This window comes from Loxodonta africana, chromosome 10 (assembly GCF_030014295.1).
Source record: "Loxodonta africana isolate mLoxAfr1 chromosome 10, mLoxAfr1.hap2, whole genome shotgun sequence".
Classification (NCBI taxonomy): domain Eukaryota; kingdom Metazoa; phylum Chordata; class Mammalia; order Proboscidea; family Elephantidae; genus Loxodonta; species Loxodonta africana.
In genome coordinates, this window is record NC_087351.1 from 27,317,752 (window position 1) to 27,336,833 (window position 19,082).

The window sequence follows — 19,082 nt, forward strand, 5'->3', positions numbered from 1 at the left end:
CATAGGGTTTCCAAGGAGTGACTGGTGGATTTGAACTACTGACCTTTTGATTAGCAGCCAAGCCCATTATCATTGTGCCACCAGGGCTCCAATTCTTATCCAACATGTATATAAATATACATCAGGTATTATGTAATGAATGTAATAGAAGCAAATACACGCTCTAGAATATGAATAGAAAGAAATAAATATGATGAGAGAAGGCAGTGTGGATAATATGGCATTTGAGTACAGCTTTAAGATATGGGAGATGTTTCAGTGTACAAATACAGGGGTAAGTAAATCATTTTATGCAGATGGAAAAATATGAAAAATTGGTAAGTTCAGTGTACAGTCGACCCTGCATATCTGTAGGTTCTACATTCACAAATTCAACCGTGGATTGAAAATTAAAAAAAAAAAGTTCATTAAAGCTAAACGTGAATTTCTGCGTGCTGAGCACTATCCTGAAGCCACGCTAATGAAATGATGTGTAGGCAGCCGTACCCTGCTGTAGCCTCCTGCCGTTTCACAGATCCTTAGGATCTCTCCAGCACTCATTTCAGCATTGTTTGCCTTGAATCTTGTCATTATTCCCTAAACAATACAGTACTTTAAAACAACTATGTATATAACATTTAATCATATTAGGTGTTATAAGTAATTTAGAGATGATTTAAAGTACACAGGAGGATGTGCATAGGTTGTATGCAAATACTACACTATTTTATATAAGGAAGTTGATCATCCTCGAACTTTGGTATCCAAGGGGTTCCTGGAACCAATCCCCACAAACACCAAGGGATGGCTGTACATTGGGTTAATTGTGAAGCATTCAGATCGTCTATAGCATAGGAATTGTTTTGGAGAGCAGAGGGAAATAAATGGAGAATGATGGTCAAGATTAGTTTTTGCCTGCTGTTAGGAACTAATCTCTTTAAAAATTGTAAAGTAAGCTTAGGGAGCCAGTGAAGGGGTGGATGCAAATAATCGATGATGAGGCCATTAATTAGGGAAGATGCTCAGTCGGCAAGTGTAGTGGATTAACTGGAGGAAAGACACAAAGGAGAGAAGGAATTCTTTTAAAAGAATGCTGAAGTAAAGCAGATCTGGGAAGCTACACAAATGCACTGGAATCACAGAGTGTAGTCTATAACAATTTAGATGCAGAAAACAGGAACGTTGAGAAGGAAAAAACCAAAGGAATTGGTGGCTGATTAAAGTTGGAGTAAACATGAAGGAGAGTGAAGACAAAGATGACACCAAGATTTTAGCATGAATAAATAGGACAGTGGTGGATCCATTTTTAGAAATCAGGACATAGAATTTTCAAGGGTGGGGAAAATAGATGACCATATTTATTTTAAGTAAATACATTGTTAAATACTAGTGAGATGTTCATGTGGAAATATGGGCAAGGTTATACGGAGAGAAGTCTTGATTCAAAATATAATTTGATAGTTATCTATGTAAAAGTGATAGCTGAATATATAAGAGCAAACTAAGTTCTGAGGGAAAAGGTATGGAAGTAAAAAAGGAAAGGACTGAGATCAAGCATGGAAAATATACATGTTGATAGTGTGAAAAGAGGCAAAGGGGTCAACAAATAAGGCAGAACAACAACATAGGTAGGAGGACAACCAGTGGTGACCCAGAGGAGCCAAAGGAGAGGAACATATCAGGAACGAAAGATAAGAGTGAGCAAAGGGAAGGAATAGAGAAAATTTGTTACAGTGAGTAAAACAAGAATATAAGAAAATTGAGCTACTGTAAAATTTGCATAAATTTCCTATTTTGTAAATGTGTAGTGTTGGCCTTGTAGGCACACATTATAAGTGTCAAATGATTAATTAATAAATGAATAATATGATGGGTACAATAATGAGTTGTCAATTAATGAATTAATAAACTCCATTAGAGGTTGGATGACATTGTTTTCAGAGAACCTACATACTACTCTGTTGTGACACTCAACAGCAACAGCCGCAAACCAGAAAGCAATCAAAAAGCACTATAACCCTGATGATGACAGGAGTTGGGAAGTGGAATGCAGGTAAGGCAGAAGGAAACAAAGGACAAAGAGGTTTCTGGGCTTTGGAGGATAGACCGGCAAATGGCCAGGCTGTCCATAAAGCACAGGCCAGACAGGAAGGCACACAAGGCCAACAAACGAGAGCTAAGCAGTTAGGAAAACTTGGAAAGGAGAATGAGCAGTCATAGGATAAGCTGATTCTTCCCCGGCATTCTTCTACAGCTCTAGCCTCATCCTTGAAGGCTGAGATGTTCTCTTTCTCTGTCCACCTCTTTAACTGCTCCTACGCAGTGGCTCTCCTTCATAGTGCCTAATTCCCATTCCGTTTTCCTTCTCTAGTGCCAACAGCAGCCTGCCATACAGAAGGGTGACATCACACTGACTTTAGGAAAATTTAATTTTGTCATGCCTAGAACATAGAAGCATTGGCTCACTGATTTACTCACTACAGACTTTATTTTTATCCCCCCTCCTACCTGTTTTGCCAAGGAAACTAAGAGCACAGCATCATTAAAGATTCAGATATGGTCCCTAAAACTCATCTGGATCCTATTCAGGATCATCATACACAAATAAAAAGCAGCAGCTAATTACAGCACTACCAGAGGGTAGTGACCAAGTGATGCTGCAGAGATCTGGGATTGCCAGGGTGAGATCACTTGGCCTGGGGGGACTATCTCCTACTGTGGTTTTGGTTTTCCCATGGTAGCCAAAGTGGAGAGGCTGTATTAACGAGGAGAAATCAGAGGTTTGTCATTTTCTTGGGACAAAGAGAACTTTTGCCATTTTCTAGAGCTACCTTGCATCCTTATTTTTTAATGACTGTTGTTGCCTTTAGGTGCCGTGCCGTTGAGTTTGTTCCGACTCACAGCGACCCTAAGTACAAAAGAATGAAACATTGCCTAGTCCTGCATCATCCTCACAATCTTTGCCATGTTTGGCCCATTATTGCAGCCACTGTGTCAATTCATCTCATTTAGGGTCTTCCTCTTTTTCACTGACCTTCTATTTTACCAAGAGTTATGTCCTTCTCCAGGGACTGGCCCCACTTCATAACATGTCCAAAGTCTGTGAGACAAGTTTCACCCTCTTTTCTAAGGAGCATACTGGCTATACTACCTCCAAGACAGATTAGTTTGTTCTTCTGGAACTCCACGGTATATTCAATATTCTTTGCCAACACCATAATTAAAATGCATCAATTCTTCTTCAGTCTTCCTTATTCAATATCCAGCTTGGCATGTATATAACCCACCAACCCACTGCCGTTGAGTCGATTCCGACTCATAGCGACCCTATGAGAACTGCCCCATAGAGTTTCCAAGGAGCGCCTGGCGGGTTCGAACTGCTGACCTTTTGGTTAGCAGCCGTAGCACTTAACCACTATGCCTCCAGGGTTTCCGCATGTATATAAGGTGATCAAAAATATCATGACTTGGGTCAGGTGCATCTAAAGGTGAATAAAAATAAATACGTCTTTAATTTTTTTAATGACAAGAGGCAACAAAACTTCCCGATTTAATCATTTGATTGTTTCTATGTTGTTTGTTGTTATTGTAGTGGTTGTTAGGTGCCATCGTGTCATTCCGATTCATAGGTACCCTATGTACAACAGAATGAAACACTGTCCAGTCCTGAGTCATCCTCACTATCTTTCCTATGTTTGAACCCGTTATTGCAGGCACTGTATCAATCTGTCTCATCAAGGGACTTCCTCTTCTTCACTGACCTCTACCTTACCAAGCATGATGTCCTTACCAAGCATGATGTCTGATGACATTTCCAAAATACGTGAGACGAAGTCTCGCCACCCTTGCTTCAAGGAGCACTTAGGCTATATTTCTTCCAACACAGAATTGTTGGTTCTTTAGTCCATGGTATATTCAATGTTCTTCACCAATTCCATAAAATAAAGGCATCAAGTCTTCTTTGGCCTTCCTTGTTCATTGCCCAGCTTTTGCATGCGCATGAGGCCATTGAAAATATCGTGGCTTGGGTCAGGCGCAGCTTAGTCTTCAAAATGACATCTTTGCTTTTCAAAACTTTAAAGAACTTTTGCAGCAGATTTGGCCAATGCAATGCGTCTTTTGATTCCTTGACTGCTGCTTCCATGGGCATTGACTGTGGACCAAAGTAAAATTAAATCATTGACAACTTCAATGTATTTTCCTGTTTATCATGATGTTGCTTATCAGACCAGTTGTGAGAATTTTTGTTATCTTTATGTTGAGGTGCAATCCATACTGAAGGCTGTAGTCTTTGATCTTCATAGGTAAGTGTTTCAAGTCCTTTTTGCTTTCAGCAAGCAAAATTGGGTTATCTGCATATTACAGGATGTTAGTGAGTCTTCCTCCAATCCCGATGTTGTGTTCCTGTTTATATAGTCCAGTTTCTCAGATTGTTTGTTCACCATACAGATTGAATAAGAGTAGTGAAAGGATACAACCATGACACACACCTTTCCTGACTTTAAACCATGCAGTATCCCCTTGTTCTGTTGGAACATCTGACTCTTGGTCTATGCACAGGTTCCACATAAGCACAATTAAGTCTTCTGGAATTCTCATTTTTTACAATGTTACTAAATATTTGTTATGATCCACACAGTAGAATGCCTTTACATAGTCAATAAAACACAAGTGAACATTTTTCTGGTATTCTCTGCTTTTAGCCAAGATCCATCTGACATCCACAATGATATCCCTCATTCCATGTCCTCTTTTTTATTTTTTTTATACTTTAGATGAAGGTTTACAGGACAAACTAGTTTCTCATTAAAGAGTTAGTATACATATTGCTTTAGGACATTGGTTAAAAACCCCATGACATGTCCACACTCTCCCTTCTCAACCTTGGGTTCCCTATTACCAGCTTTGCTGTCCCCTCCTGCCTTCTAGACCTTGCCCCTGGGCTGGTGTGCCCCTTTAGTCTCATTTTCTTCTATGGGCCTCTCCAATCTTTGGCCGAAGCATGAACCTCAGGAGAGACTTCATTACTGAGCTGAAGGGGTGTCAGGGGAACATACCCTCAGCATTTCTCCAGTCTTTATCAGGCCAGCAAGTCTGGTCTTTCCTTTTGAGTTAGAGTTTTGTTCTACATTTTTTCTCCAGCTCTGTCCAGTACCTTGTATTCTGATCCCTGTCAGAGCAGTCAGTGGTGGTAGCCGTGCACCATCAAGTTTTATTGGACTCAGTTTGGGGGAGGCCGCGGTAGATGTAGTCCATTAGTCCTTTGGACTAATCTTTCCCTTGTATCTTTAGTTTTCTTCATTATTCCTTGCTCCCAAAACAGTGAGACCAGTGGAGTATCCTAGATGGCCACTCACAAGCTTTTAAGATCCCAGATGCTACTCACCAAAGTAGAATGAAGAATGTTTTCTTTATAAACTATGTTATGTCAATTGAGCTAGATGTTCCCTCAGTCCATGCTGTTGGTTGTGGCTTATATCCTGTTAACGCTGTGTATTAGGGCCTCTAGTTAGTGTTGATCCTATTTTTTCTTCTATGAACTTCATAGTTTTTGGCTTTACATATAGGTCTTTGATCCAGTTTGAATCAGTTTTTATATATGGTGTGAGGTATGGGTCCTGTTTCATTTTTTTGCAAATGGACATCCAGTTTTGTCAGCACAATTTGTTTAAAAAGTCCATTTTGTGGACTTTGGGCCCCTGTAGAAGATCAGGTGACCCCAGGTGGATGGATTTACATCTGGGTTCTCAATTCTGTTCCATTGGTCCGTGTATTTGTCATTGTATCAGGACCAGGCTGTTTTGATTGTTGTAGCTGTAGAGTAGGTTCTGAGGCCAGGTAATGCCAGTCCTCCTACTTTATTCTCCTTTTTAATAGTGCTTAACTTATCTGGGGCTTCTTCCCTTTCTGTATAAAGTTAATGATAATTTTTTCCATCTCTTTAAAGAATGTTGTTGGTATTTGGATCCGGATTGCATTGTATTTGTACTGCTTTAGGTAGAATTGTCGTTTTCACAATGTTGAGTATACCTATCCGTGAGCATGGTATGTTTTTCCATTTATGTAGATCTCTTTTGGTTTCTTGCAGTAGTATTTTGTAGTTTTCTTTGTATAGGTCTTTTACATCCCTGGTTAGATTTATTCCTAAGTATTTTATTTTTTAGGGGCTATTATAAATCGTATTGTTTTCCAGATGTCCTTTTCATCATTCTCTTTATTGGTGTATAGGAATCCAACTGATTTTTTATGTTTATCTTGTATCCTGGTGCTCTGCTGAACCTTTCTATTAGTTCCAGTAGTTTTCTCATGGAATCCTTTGGGTTTTCTATGCATAGTATATCATCTGCAAATAGGGACAGTTTAACTTCTTCATTACCAATTTGGATGCCTTTTATTTCTGTTTCTTGCCTTATTGCTCAAGTTAGGAGTTCCAACACAATGTTAAATAGGAGTGCTGATAAAGGGTATCCTTGTCTTGTTTGTGTTCTCAAGGGGAATGTTTTCAGCCTCTTTTCATTGAGAATGATGTTGGCTGTTGGTTTTGCATAGATGCCCTTTATTATGTTGAGAAATTTCTCTTCTATATCTGTTTTATTGAGAGTTTTTAATCAGGAATGAGTGCCTTTCTGCATCGATTGAGATGACTATGTTACTCTTTTTTTTTTTTCCTGGTTTTGATGTGGATTACGTTGATTGATTTTCTAATGTTAACCCATCCTTGCATGCCTGGTATGAATCCTGCTTGGTCATGGTGTATTATTTTTTTGCTATGATGCTTAATGCTATTGGCTAGAAGTTTGCTGAGAATTTTTGCATCTATATTCATGAGAGACATTGGTCAGCAATTTTCTTTTTTTGTGTTTTTTTTGCCTGGTTTTGGCATCAGTGTTATGCTGGCTTCATAGAATGAATTTGGAAGTATCAGTTCCTTTTCTATGCTCTGAAATAGTTTGAGTAGTACTGGTGTAAGCTCTTCTCTGAATGCTTGGGAGAATTCTCCCCGAAAGCCATCTGGGCCAGAGCTTTTGCTTCTTGGGAGTTTTTTGTTTGTTTGTTTGTTTACCTTTTCAATCTCTTCTCTTGTTATGGGTCTGTTCAGATTTTCAACATCACTTTGTGTTAGTTTGGGTAGGTAATGTGTTTCTAGAAATTTGTCCATTTCCTCTAAGTTTTCAAATTTGTTGGAGTATTGTTTTTCATAATACTCTGTTATGATCCTTTTTTATTTCAGTTGGGTCTGTTGTAATGTCCCCTATTTTGTTTATTTGGGTTATTTGCATCCTCTCCTGTTTTTCTTTGGTCAGTTTGGCCAATGGTTTGTCAATTTTGTTGATCCTTTCAAAGAACTAACTTCTGGTTTTGTTGATTCGTTCTATTGCTTTTCTATTCTCTATTTCATGTATTTCTGCTCTGATCTTTATTATTGCCTTTGTTCTGGTGCCTGCGGGCTCCTTTTACTGTTCTCTTTGTATTTGTTCAAGCTAATGTTCTGATTTTATCCCTTTCTTCTTTTTTTGATATGTGCATCTATTGCTATAAATTGACTTCTGAGGACTGCCTTTGCTGTGTCTGAAAGGTTTTGGTATGATGTGTTTTCATTCTTGTTTGATTCTAGGAATTTTTTTATTCCATTTCTGATTTCTTCTATTACCCAGTGATTTTTAAGCAGGGTGTTATTCAGTTTCTATTTGTAATTTTTTTTTTTTTCCTTGCTCTTCCTGTTGTTAATTTCTACTTTGATGGTGTTGTGGTCAGAGAAGATACTTTGTATTATCCCAGTGTTTTGGATTTTGTTGAGGATTGCTCTGTGGCCTAAGATATGGTCTATTCTGGAGACTGTTCCATGTGCATTGGAAAATAATGTGTATTTTGCAGCTGTTGGGTGGAGTGCTCTGTATATGTCTATGAGGTCAAGTTGGCTGATTGTGCCCTTTAGCTCTTCTGTATCTTTGTTGAGTTTCTTTGTAGATGTTCTGTCCTTTACCCAGAGTGGTGTGTTGAAGAGTCTTGCTATTATTGTGGAACTGTCAATTTGTCTTTTCCTTGCTGTTAGTTTGTTTTATGTATTTTGGAACCCTGTCATTGGGTGCGTAGACATTTATTATGGTTAAGTCTTCATGCTGGATTGTCCCTTCAATCATCATATAGTGCCCTTTTTGTCTTTTGTAGTGGATTTTGTTTTTAAGTCTATTTTATCTGAGACTAGTATTGCCACTCCTGCTCCTTTTTGGTAGTTATTTGCTCGATATGTTTTTTTTCCATCCTTTGATTTTTAATAAATTTACATCTTTATTCCTAAGGTGTGTCTCTTATACATAGCATGTGGATGGATCCTGGTTTTTTTTTTTTTTTTTTTTTTAATCCGTTCTGACCCTGTCTCTTTACAGGTACATTTAGGCCATTTACATTCAGTGTAATTATTGATAGGTGTGAGTTTATTGCTGTAATTACGTAGTACTGTTTTTGTTTGTTTGTTTATTTTATGGTGCTGATATTTTCTTTGTTCATGTTACTCTCCTGTGCTGAATTCCTTTTGTTTGTGGATTTTTTTTCTTTTGTTTTACTGAGACTTTATGTTTTTCTTCTTTATTTTGATGTGTAGGCTTGCTAACTTTCTTTGTGGTTACCTTGAAATTTACCCTTATCTTCCTAGGTTTGAACCAGTCTATTATTATTTGGTATCACCTTGCCTTCCTTTCTTTTAGAAAGTTCTATACCTACACTGTTTATTCCCTCTTTTATTGTTCTGATGTTTTTGTCATTTACAGATTAACGTCTTGGTTCCCTGTTGTAATTCTTTTGGTTTTGGATAGTCCTTGATAGTTCATTTCCTAGGTTAGTGTCTGGCTGATACAATCTTGCATCCTAGATTCAGGCTGTGGTCTGATATTGTTTGTTCTCAGACCAGAGGACTCCCTTTAATAGCTCTTGTAACTTTCATTTGGTTTTTACATGATCCCTTAATTTCTGTTTATCTGGAAATGTCCTAATTTCACCATCATATTTGAATGAGAGTTTTGCAGTATATATTATTCTTGGCTGGCAAGTTTTTTCTTTCAAGATTTTATATATGTCATGCCATTGCCCCTTGTCTGCCTGGTTTCTGCTAAATAATCAGAGTTTAGTCTTATTGTTTCTCCTCTGTATGTGACTTTGTTTTTCTCAAGCTGCTCGCAGGATTTTTTCTTCATCTTTGGTTTTAGTGAGTGTGATTATGATATACCTTGGTGATTTTCTTTAGGGATCTATCCTATATGGGGTTTGTTGAGCTTCTTGGATGGTCAGCTTTTCATCTTTCTTGATATTAGAGAACTTTTCTGTCAGCAATTCTGCATTGATCCTCTCTGTGTTTTCCATTTTCTCCCCCCGTTTTGGAACTCCGATCCCTTGCAAATTTTTTTGTTTTGATTGTATCCCACATAATTCTCAGGGTTTCTTCATTTTTCTTCTTTCTTTCTTCTGATTTTTCCCCAAACTGAGTTGTATTCAAGTGTTTTTCTTCAATTTCACTGATCCTGTCATCCATCGTTTCAAACCTGCTCCTCAGCCCTTCTATGGCACTGTCCATTTCTGATATCTTGTTTATCTTTTGGATTTCTAGTTGTTTTTGTATGATTTCTACTTGTGAATTTATTTTGATATTTTGCTTCTGTATTATTTTCCTGAATTTTTCCATTTTTGTCTGTATTTTCCATGAATTTGTCATTTTTTCTCATTTTTGTCAGCTATTTGCCTCAACTCTTGGACGGCTCTGAATATTAGAGATTTGAATTGCCTGTCAGGTAATTCTAGTGCCTTTTCTTCTACTGCAAAGCCATCTGGTGTTTCATTTTAGACACTTAATGGAACTGTCCTCTCCTTTTTAAAAAAAAAAAAAAATATGTTTTGGTATTGTTTGCTTTCTCAGGATATTCAGTAGTTATTTTCTTTGTTTCTTGATTGTAGAGTTTTGTGTTTCAGCCTGCTTTTTTATTTTGTTTCTTATGTCTGAGCAGGCGGGCTGTGTGTTCTTTGTTGTTTGCTCATCTGTAAAATTGTGGGCATGATATTTTTCCCCTTCTTGTCCACTGCCTTGTTCTCAATCTTAGGGAAAAAGCACTGAGTCTTTCACCATTGAATATGGTGTTAGCTGTAGATTTTTATTGATGCCTTTGGTCAGATTAAGGAAATTCTTTTCTGTTCCTTTTGGTGAGGGTTTTTTATTATGAATAGATACTAAATTTTGTCAAATGTTTTTTCTGCATCTATTAAGACAATCATGTGGTATTACGTTTTTAGTCTGTTGAGTTGTTTTTAACTACTAAGCTAGCCTTGCATTCCTTGGATAATGCCCCCATTGCTGTGATGCATTTATCCTTTTTTATGCATGTTTGAATTTGATTTCATAGTATTTTGTTGAGTATTTTTGAGTTTGTGGTCATCATGGATATTGGCCTGTAGGCTTCTGTTTTTGAAATGTCTTTGTATAGTTTTGATATCAGAGCAATTTTGGCCTCATATTTTGAACTGAGAAGTGTTTCCTTCCTATTTTCTGAAAAAGATTGGTAAGTTGATGTTATTTCTTGCCAAAATGCTTGGTAGACCTTGCCAATGAAATCATCTGGGCCTCGAGTTTTCTTTGTTGGATGGGTTTATAACTAAGAATTCGATTTCCATAAGAGATATAAGACTATCTGAATTACCTATTTCTTCTTAAGTGAGCTTTGGTAGTTTTTGTCTTCCTAGGAATTAGAACATTAATTTGTCAAAATTATGGTCACGAGTTACTTATAGCATTTCATTATTATATTCTTAATGTATGTAGAGTGTGTAGTGAAGTCACATCTTTCATTTCTGATAATGGTAATTTAGTCTTGTCTTTTTTTCTTGGTCACTCTGGTTATGGGTTTCTCAATTTTATTCATCTCTTCCAAAAAACCATAGCATTATTACTTTATAGATTTTTCTATTTTCAAATTTTTGCTATTATCATTATTTCTTTTCTTCTGCTTGTTTGTATTTACTTTTCTTTTTCTTTAATTTCTTAAGGTGAAAGAATATTGACTTAATAACTTCCTTACCTTCTGTTAGCATTTAATATTATAAACTCCCTTCTAAGTATTCTTTTAGTTGCATCCTGTGAATTTTGATATTGTATTTTTACTTTTATTCAACTCAAAATATATTGTAATTTCCTTTATGACTACCTTTAGACTCATGGGCTGTTTGAAGTTTGTTGCTTAATCTTCAAATATTTGCAGAGTTTCCAGATATCTTTCTATTCCTTATTTTTAGTTTAATCCTGCTTTGTCAAGGAATGTATTTTTTTTATTAGTTCAATTTTTTTTTTTTAATTTGGGGCCACTATGAGTTAATTTTGATAAGGTTTGTCAAATGCTCCAGAATGTGGTGTATCTTGGTGAATTGTTCTATGTGCACTTGGAAAAAAAAAAAAAAACTGCACTCTGCAGTTATTGAATGGAATATCCTATAAATGATTTTTAGATTAAGTTGGCTGATAGTGTCATTTAGGTCTTCCATCTCCTAACTGATTTCTTTGTATATTTGCTCTGTCAGTTATAGAGAGGTGTGTCTGAGTATAAATGTGTATTTGTGTATTCCTCTTTTTAGTTCTATCAATTTTTGTCTCATGTGTTTTGAATCTCTGTAATTAAGAGCATACATATTTATGATTTTTATGTCTTTTTGGTGAATCAACCCATTTATAAATGTGTAATGTCCATTTTTATCTCTAGTACCTTTTTTCTGAAGTCTACTTTGTTTAATATTAATACAACCATTCCCATTTTCTTTTGATTAACATTTACTTGATATATTTTCCATTTACTTTTAACCTACCTATTTGTTTACATTTAAAATGGGTGTCGTGGAGACAGAATATAATTGGGTCTTTTTTATTTCAGTATGAAAACCTCTCTTTCATTGCTGTGTTTAGGTCAGTTATTAATATGGTTACATTTAGATCTTCCATTTTACCACTTATTTTCTGTTTGTCCCTTCTGTTTTTACTTCACTTTTCTCCCCTTTCTTGCCTCCTTTAAATTATTCGAGTAAATTTTAGAATTTGATTTAAATTTTTTTATTGACTATTGGATATATGTCTTTGTTGTTGTCTTTTGTTGTTGCTGTATTAGTGGTTCTCTAGGGATTACAATATGCATACTTAACCTTTTACAGCCTATTTAGATTTAATATTTTACCATTTCAAACAAATGTAAAAACTTTACAATGATATAGTTCTCCTTACCCTCTGTGTTTTATTTAGCAGCCATCATAAGTATTACATTTATAAATTCCATGATCTGAAAATTCCACATCTGAAAATCTCATGATACAATGTTATAATTTTTGCCTTTAACATTCAAAAATATTTTAGAGCATTTGGCAGAAAGAGAATAGTCCTTATATATTTACCCATAGACTTACCATTCCTGTTCATTATTTCTGCAGTTTACCCGTCTTCTGGCCTCCATATTTTTTTCTGAGAAATCTGCTGATTTTATAATCATTACCCATATGTAGTGTGTCTGTTTTCCTCAGCATCTTTCAATATTTATTACAATGATTCTGGGCAACATATCCCATTACATTCCTTGAATGTATCCTACATGGCTTTGCTGAGCTTCTTAAATCATTAAATTTATGTCCTTCAATAAATTTGAAAAGTTTTTTTACTAGTATTTCTTCAAAGATTCTTTTCTATACCAATCTCTTTCCCCTCTCTGAAACTTTATGACAAGAATGTTGGTTCTTTTTATATTGTTTCTCATGTCCCTTTTGCTTCTTTTGGATCTCTGTGCTTCGGATTGAATATTTTTAATCTCTGTTCTTCAGAGTGCAAAATTTCTATTGATATATCTTCAGGTTCACTGCTGCTTTTCTCTGTCATCTCTATCTGCTATTGAACCAATCCAGTGAATTTTTTTATTTCAAATATTGTATTTTTCAGTTCTAGAATTTTCATGTCATTCTTTTTCTAGTTTCTGTATCTCTGCTGAGTACATCTATGTTTCTTTTAATTTAAACTGTCTTTCTCTTTGCTCCTGAATCATAGTAATATTAGCTGCTTTGGATTATTTCTCTGACAATTCCAGCATCTCATTCATCTCTGGATTGTCATCTGTTGATTATCATTTTCCTTGGGATTTGTTCACATTTTCATGATTGTTTACATGTGAAGTAATTTTAGATTTTATCTTGGACAATTTGAATATATTATGTTGTGAGACTCTGGGTGCTGACAAAATTTCCTGGAGAATCTTTTATTGTTGTCATTTGTTTCAGTAGGCAATCAGTTAGGTAGATCATAAGTCCTGTTGCACTTTCTGTTGGTAGTGGTTTCGATGTTGGTTCTGGTTTCAAAGCCTTGGCTATGCTACTTTGAATCTATCCCACTCATGTGATACACGTTGGTTAGTCTGGGACTTGGGCAGTGGATTTTATACTATAGTTCAGTTACAAAGGTCTTACTATGGTGCTTTGAGTCTGTCTTAAGCATGAACAGCTAAGAGACCAGTCTTACACATCTGTGGATTCATACACCAAAGGAGAAACAAATACCTTTCTCAAAGTCTGTCATCACCAAGAATCCTCATGCACTCTTTAACTTCCAGGGGCTCCTTTTCATCATCCTCTGGCCACACAAATGGAGTTTCTCTGGGAGTTTTACCTGCCTACATTCTGCTGTGCTGTGGCTTCATAACTGGGCCCTGGCCTTGGAGCAATGTGGTAAAGTGGGGAAAAAAAAATGAGAATTACTTTCACACTCACTGAATGACAGAAATTCTTTCCAGTATGTTTGTCCAGGAAAATGGAATTTCTCTCAGAGTTTAGCATGTTCCACTGCCACAGCTTTGCAACTGAGGCTACCCTAGAATAGGACAGGGAGAAAAAAAGATATGGTAAAAAAGCAAAAATATTCCCCCCACACAACCTCCAGCTTGCAGAAGCCAGTTTTCACAGCTGTGTGGACATAATGCTTCATTTTCTCTTGGAGTTTTTTCTGCCTTTATTATGGCAAATGTAGCTCTACATCTGGGGCCTGTCAGCAGGTAAAAGTCAGGAGAGAAAAGAGGGAAAAATCCAAGAAGCTAACCTCCTGAGGGTTGCATCTTCACGATTTGATTCTTCTCTTTAAACACTACCTTTTCATTAATTTTGTTTTACTTGTCCTCAGATAGTTAGATAGTTGTTTTATCATTTCTTTTCAGAGTGTTTAGATATAATTATAATGGGAAATATAGGCTGTAATGGGCTTATAACATTTTGGCCTGGACTGATAATCTCATATATGATTTTCATTTGTATTACAAATGTTTGATTCATTTATCTCTCCAACTATAATTCTTCCCAGCCATAAATTTTGGAAATTTTAGGTGTTTTTCAAGGAAATACCACAATGCCAGATACATAGTAAACAAAATATCATTAGAGGGTACAGTTGAATGAAAGGAATAATAATTTCTAGTTCATTTATATACATATGTATGTGAACAAAAGGAAACCAGTGGCTGTCATTAATTTAGGCTTTTCAAAGTTCTTCCCAAAAGGGGTTACATCAACAACTATGAAAAACATCGAGTGATAATGAGGGAAGATATCTAAGAGAAAAAGCAGTGAGACAAGTGGTAGGGAATAGAACACAAAGAAACAGGAGACGATAACACTCCTTTGGATGAATAGTAAAATTTCAAGCTTGTATCATCTGAAATCAGATTGTTTTAACTATTTGAAGAACAATCTGAACAGAAAAAATTTCCTGAGAGACAAAATAACTATGCCTTCCAAATCATAAAGAGAAAGCTGATGGCTTTTAATAGGCTGAAGAGTTTGAATGAGATATACTAAAAAAAAATAAATACCATTAATGGCAAAAATATAGATAAATGGTGGCAGGTGAATAATTAGCATCTTGTTTACATATAGAACCAGATTATGAAGAAATATATGGGTAATTTAAAACACAATTATAAACTGATTACCTTGAGAAAAAAAGGCAGCAAAGAAACCAGCTAGAGAGAAATGACTAAAATTAGTACTTATTTGTGCAACCCCAGCTGAGTTAACATAAGCTTTGAATTAACATTTTGTCTAAATCCTTCCTTCTTCATCAGGAAGAAGAACATTCTTAATGACTGTGGTAATACTCCATTTTGTTGTTTATGCATTAAAACAGCTAATCTAAAATGTCAGATATAAGAACTTGAGGTCAATAATGCTTGGGATAATTACCTTATAATATTATCTATGAAATCTTTCTAAAAATCACTAGTGGTCTGAAAACTCTCTTCATTGGTGTCTTCATCTCTTTATTTCTGAATGTGTAGATGACTGGATTTAGAAAAGGAGTGATAACTGCATCAGAGAGAGCAAGATATTCGTCCATCTGTGAATTGAGATGTGGCCATGTATAGACAAACATGGTTGGACCAAAGAAAAAAAAGACCACAGTAATATGCACTGACAGAGTGGAGAGGGCCTTGGACAAACCACCTGAGGAATGTTTCCAAACAGTGAAAAGAATGAAGATGTAGGAGGTAACAAGTATTAATAAAGATCCAACACAAAGGAACCCACTGTTGACAGTGACCATGAACTGCAGTCCATAGGTATCTCTGCAGGCCAGTCGGAGGAGCCTGGGTAGGTTGCAGTAAAAACTGTCCAATACATTAGGGTCACAAAAGGGTAAATTAATTATAAACGCCAGTTGGAACAGTGAGTAATACCAAGGGCCCAGGCAGCAGCCAGAAACAGAATGCATATCCATGGGCTCGTGATGGTGAGGTGGTGAAGAGGTTTACATATGGCCACATATCTATCAAAAGCCATGGCTATGAGCAGCACCATCTCCACACCACCAATGACATGGATGAAGAAGACCTGAGTAATGCAGCCTCCAAAGGAGATGACTTTGCACTTTCTGAAAAGGTCATAAATCATCTTGGGGGAAGTAGTGGAACAGGTCCCCAGGGAAGGCAAGCCCACAAATACCAGCCTCTCAGAAAATAAGACTTTTGATCCCAAACTACAATTTTCAAGACCCACTTAGCATTCTTTAGCCACAGCTATTGCTAACATTGGACAAGTGGAAAAAAACAAAGATACTTTATTATGCACATCAATTAATCAGTTATGGATGCAGATGGCAACTCAAGTCCAAGGTACTCCTAGTTCTATTTTTTCCCATTCCACCTTGCCTTTCCATTTAATTATTTTATTAATTTAAAATTTATTTACTGAGTGTCTACTCTCTTAGGTATTTAGACAAAACTTCTCGCGAACTAGGTAAATAGCTAACAGGTATAGTACAATATATGTCTAGGAGTGTCATTGATTTTTTTTTTTAAGTGGGTAAAAAAAAAATTTTTTTACTTAAGTGGGTGCAGATAACTGCAGGTCTGGTGATCAGGGAAGATAATGCAGAAAAGGTGGCATTTGAAGAGAGTTTTAGCCAACAGTAAATATTACGATACATAAAGATAGAGATTGAGGCATCATGTCAAACAAATGGTAGAACATGAGAAATGACAGGCAAGTTCAGGGTATACTGGGATAATGGTGAAGAGGGCAGATTGTCTGGAGAATAGAAATTGTTTCAGAGTGGAAAGTAAGATGAGAAAGAAGGTTGAGGTTAGTTGTTCCTGACCTTAGGCTCTAAGATGACTGAGCATCATTAACAAATAAAGGGGAGCAAATGAAGACTTAGGAGCAAGGAATTAATGAGGCCAGAGCTCAGGAAGAGGATTCATCTGTCAGTGTGACAAATAATTGGAAGGAAATAACAAGGAAGAAAGGAGGACCAGCTAAGAGACTGCTGTAACAGAGCAGAGCTCACATCATCAAAACCACTTCTACCTTAGAATAGAGAAAATGTGGCTCTTTCTTTTTATTTTTTTTACTGTTTTTATTCCTCTCACCTACCTGTTTTGCAAAGGGAACTAAGAGAACAGCACCATTAAAGACTGAGTATGATCCCCAAATAATCAACTGGATCCTATGAAGGATGATGAAAGATACATGCAAATAGGTGTATAAAACAATGCCGCAACAAGAGCAGAAGCTAATTATAGCACCAGAAAATAGTGACCAAATGATGCTGCAGAGATCTGGGATTGCCAGAGCAAGATTACCTAGCCTGGGGAATTGCCACCTAAAGTGGTTTTGGTATTCCCAGGGTAGCCAAGTGGAGAAGCTGTTAATGAGAGTTAATGAGAGGCCTGTAATTTTCTTAGAAAAAGAGGCTTTTTGCCTTTCTCTAGAACTATTTTCAGTCTTTATTTTACGGTGACTGCAGATGCATCACACAGTAAATTTAACGTAAATTTTTCATTTTTGATTATTTTATGATAATTTCAATAGTAAATACTCATCTTAAGAATGTGAAAGATGTGGAAAAGTATGAAAAAGAAATTTGAAGGTAGAATTTTATGAGTTTTCATTTAAAAAGTCTGAGTATTTTAAAATATGAAAATAAGTGATTTTGGAAATCTGTATTCAATCCTCAGAACAGCATTACAGAGTAAATATTGTTATCACCGCATTATTTCAAACAATTTATTTAACCAAATTATATAGCTAATAAAGTATGCTTTCATCTTTGAACTCAGGACTAAAAAATTCTTTCTTAATCTTCTCTGCACCATACCTCTTTAAAGGTTACATAGTCTTTCTACAAATTGTGTCAAAAGGACAAAAAAAAAGCACAATATTGCCCAACACGTTCTATGAGGCAAACTGAAGTATCAGTCAAACACAACAACAACAAAGAAAATTATCTGCACATTATTTTTGAGAATGGATACATAATTCTAGTTTAAGAAAGCAGGAATCTTTTCTCTTCTCCTCTAAGACAAAGGCAACAAAGAAATCTAAAACCAAACCCTCCCCTTGTGCATTACAACCTTCTTTCTTGTGTGCTCAAATATCATTGCAGCATTTTCCCCTCCCTGTTCAATGTCATCCATTTTCCTCTCTATTATCAACCCTCATGGGCTGTGTTCCTACTTATTAAAATCTCTTAACCCAACTTCCCTTTCTGGTTACTGTTCCATTTCCCAGATGTCCTTTGCAGCAAACTCCCCTGAAAAAGTTGGCTCTATTCTTTCTCCTATTCCTCTCCTGTTTTCTCTAAAACCTGCTCCGATTAAGATTTATTCCCAGGAAACCCACTAAAACTTGATTTTCAAGGTCCCCCATGACCTCCATATAGAAATCCAACCATCAATTCTCAGTCCTCATCTTTTTTTTTTTTTTAATTGTGCTCTAAGCGAAAGTTTACAAATCAGGTCAGTCTCTCATACAAAAATTTACATACACCTTGCTATACACTCCTAATTGCTCTCCCTCTGATGAGAGAGCACAGGACTTCCCTCCCCTCTCTCTCCTCATGTACATTTGGGTAGCTTCTGGACACCTCTGCCCTCTCATCTCCTCTCCAGACAGGTGATGCCAAGATAGTCTCATGTGTCTACTTAATCCAAGAAGCTTATTCTTCACCAGTCTCATTTTCCATCCCCTATTGCAGTCCAATCCCTGTCTGAGGAGTTGGCTTTGGGAATGATTCCTGCCCCGGGGTAACAGAAAGTCTGGGGTTCATGGCCTCCGGGGTTCCTCCAGTCCCAGACTGACCATTAAGTCTGGTCTTTTTACATGATTTTGAGGTCTGCATCCCACTGCTCTCTTGCTCCCTCAGGGTTTCTCTGTTGAGTTCCCTGTCAGGACAGTCATCGGTTGTGGCTAGGTACCATCTAGCTCTTCTGGTCTCAGGCTGATGTAGTCTCTTTTGTCTCTTAGGTTCATAATTATTTTGTGCCTTTGATGTTCTTGATTCTTCCTTATTCCAGGTAGGTTGAGACCCATTGATGCATATTAGATGGCCACTTGTTAGCATTTAAGACCGCTGATGCCACTCTCCATAGTGGGGTGCAGAATGTCTTCTTAATAGGTTTTATTATGCCAGTTGACTTAGAAGTCCCCTGAAACCATGGTTCTCAAACCCCCACCCCTGCTATACTGGCCTTTGAAGCGTTCAATTTTTTAAGAAAACTTCCTTGTTATTGGTTTAGTCCATTTATGTTGACCTCTCCTTTATTGCATATTGTCTT

General features: G+C 36.6%; 1 pseudogene; it reads right to left on the minus strand.

The window, feature by feature from the left end:
- Positions 1–14,993: 14,993 nt before the first annotated feature.
- On the minus strand, positions 14,994–18,837 carry LOC111753017 (olfactory receptor 4F21-like; annotated as a pseudogene).
- Between the last annotated feature and the right edge of the window lie 245 nt (positions 18,838–19,082).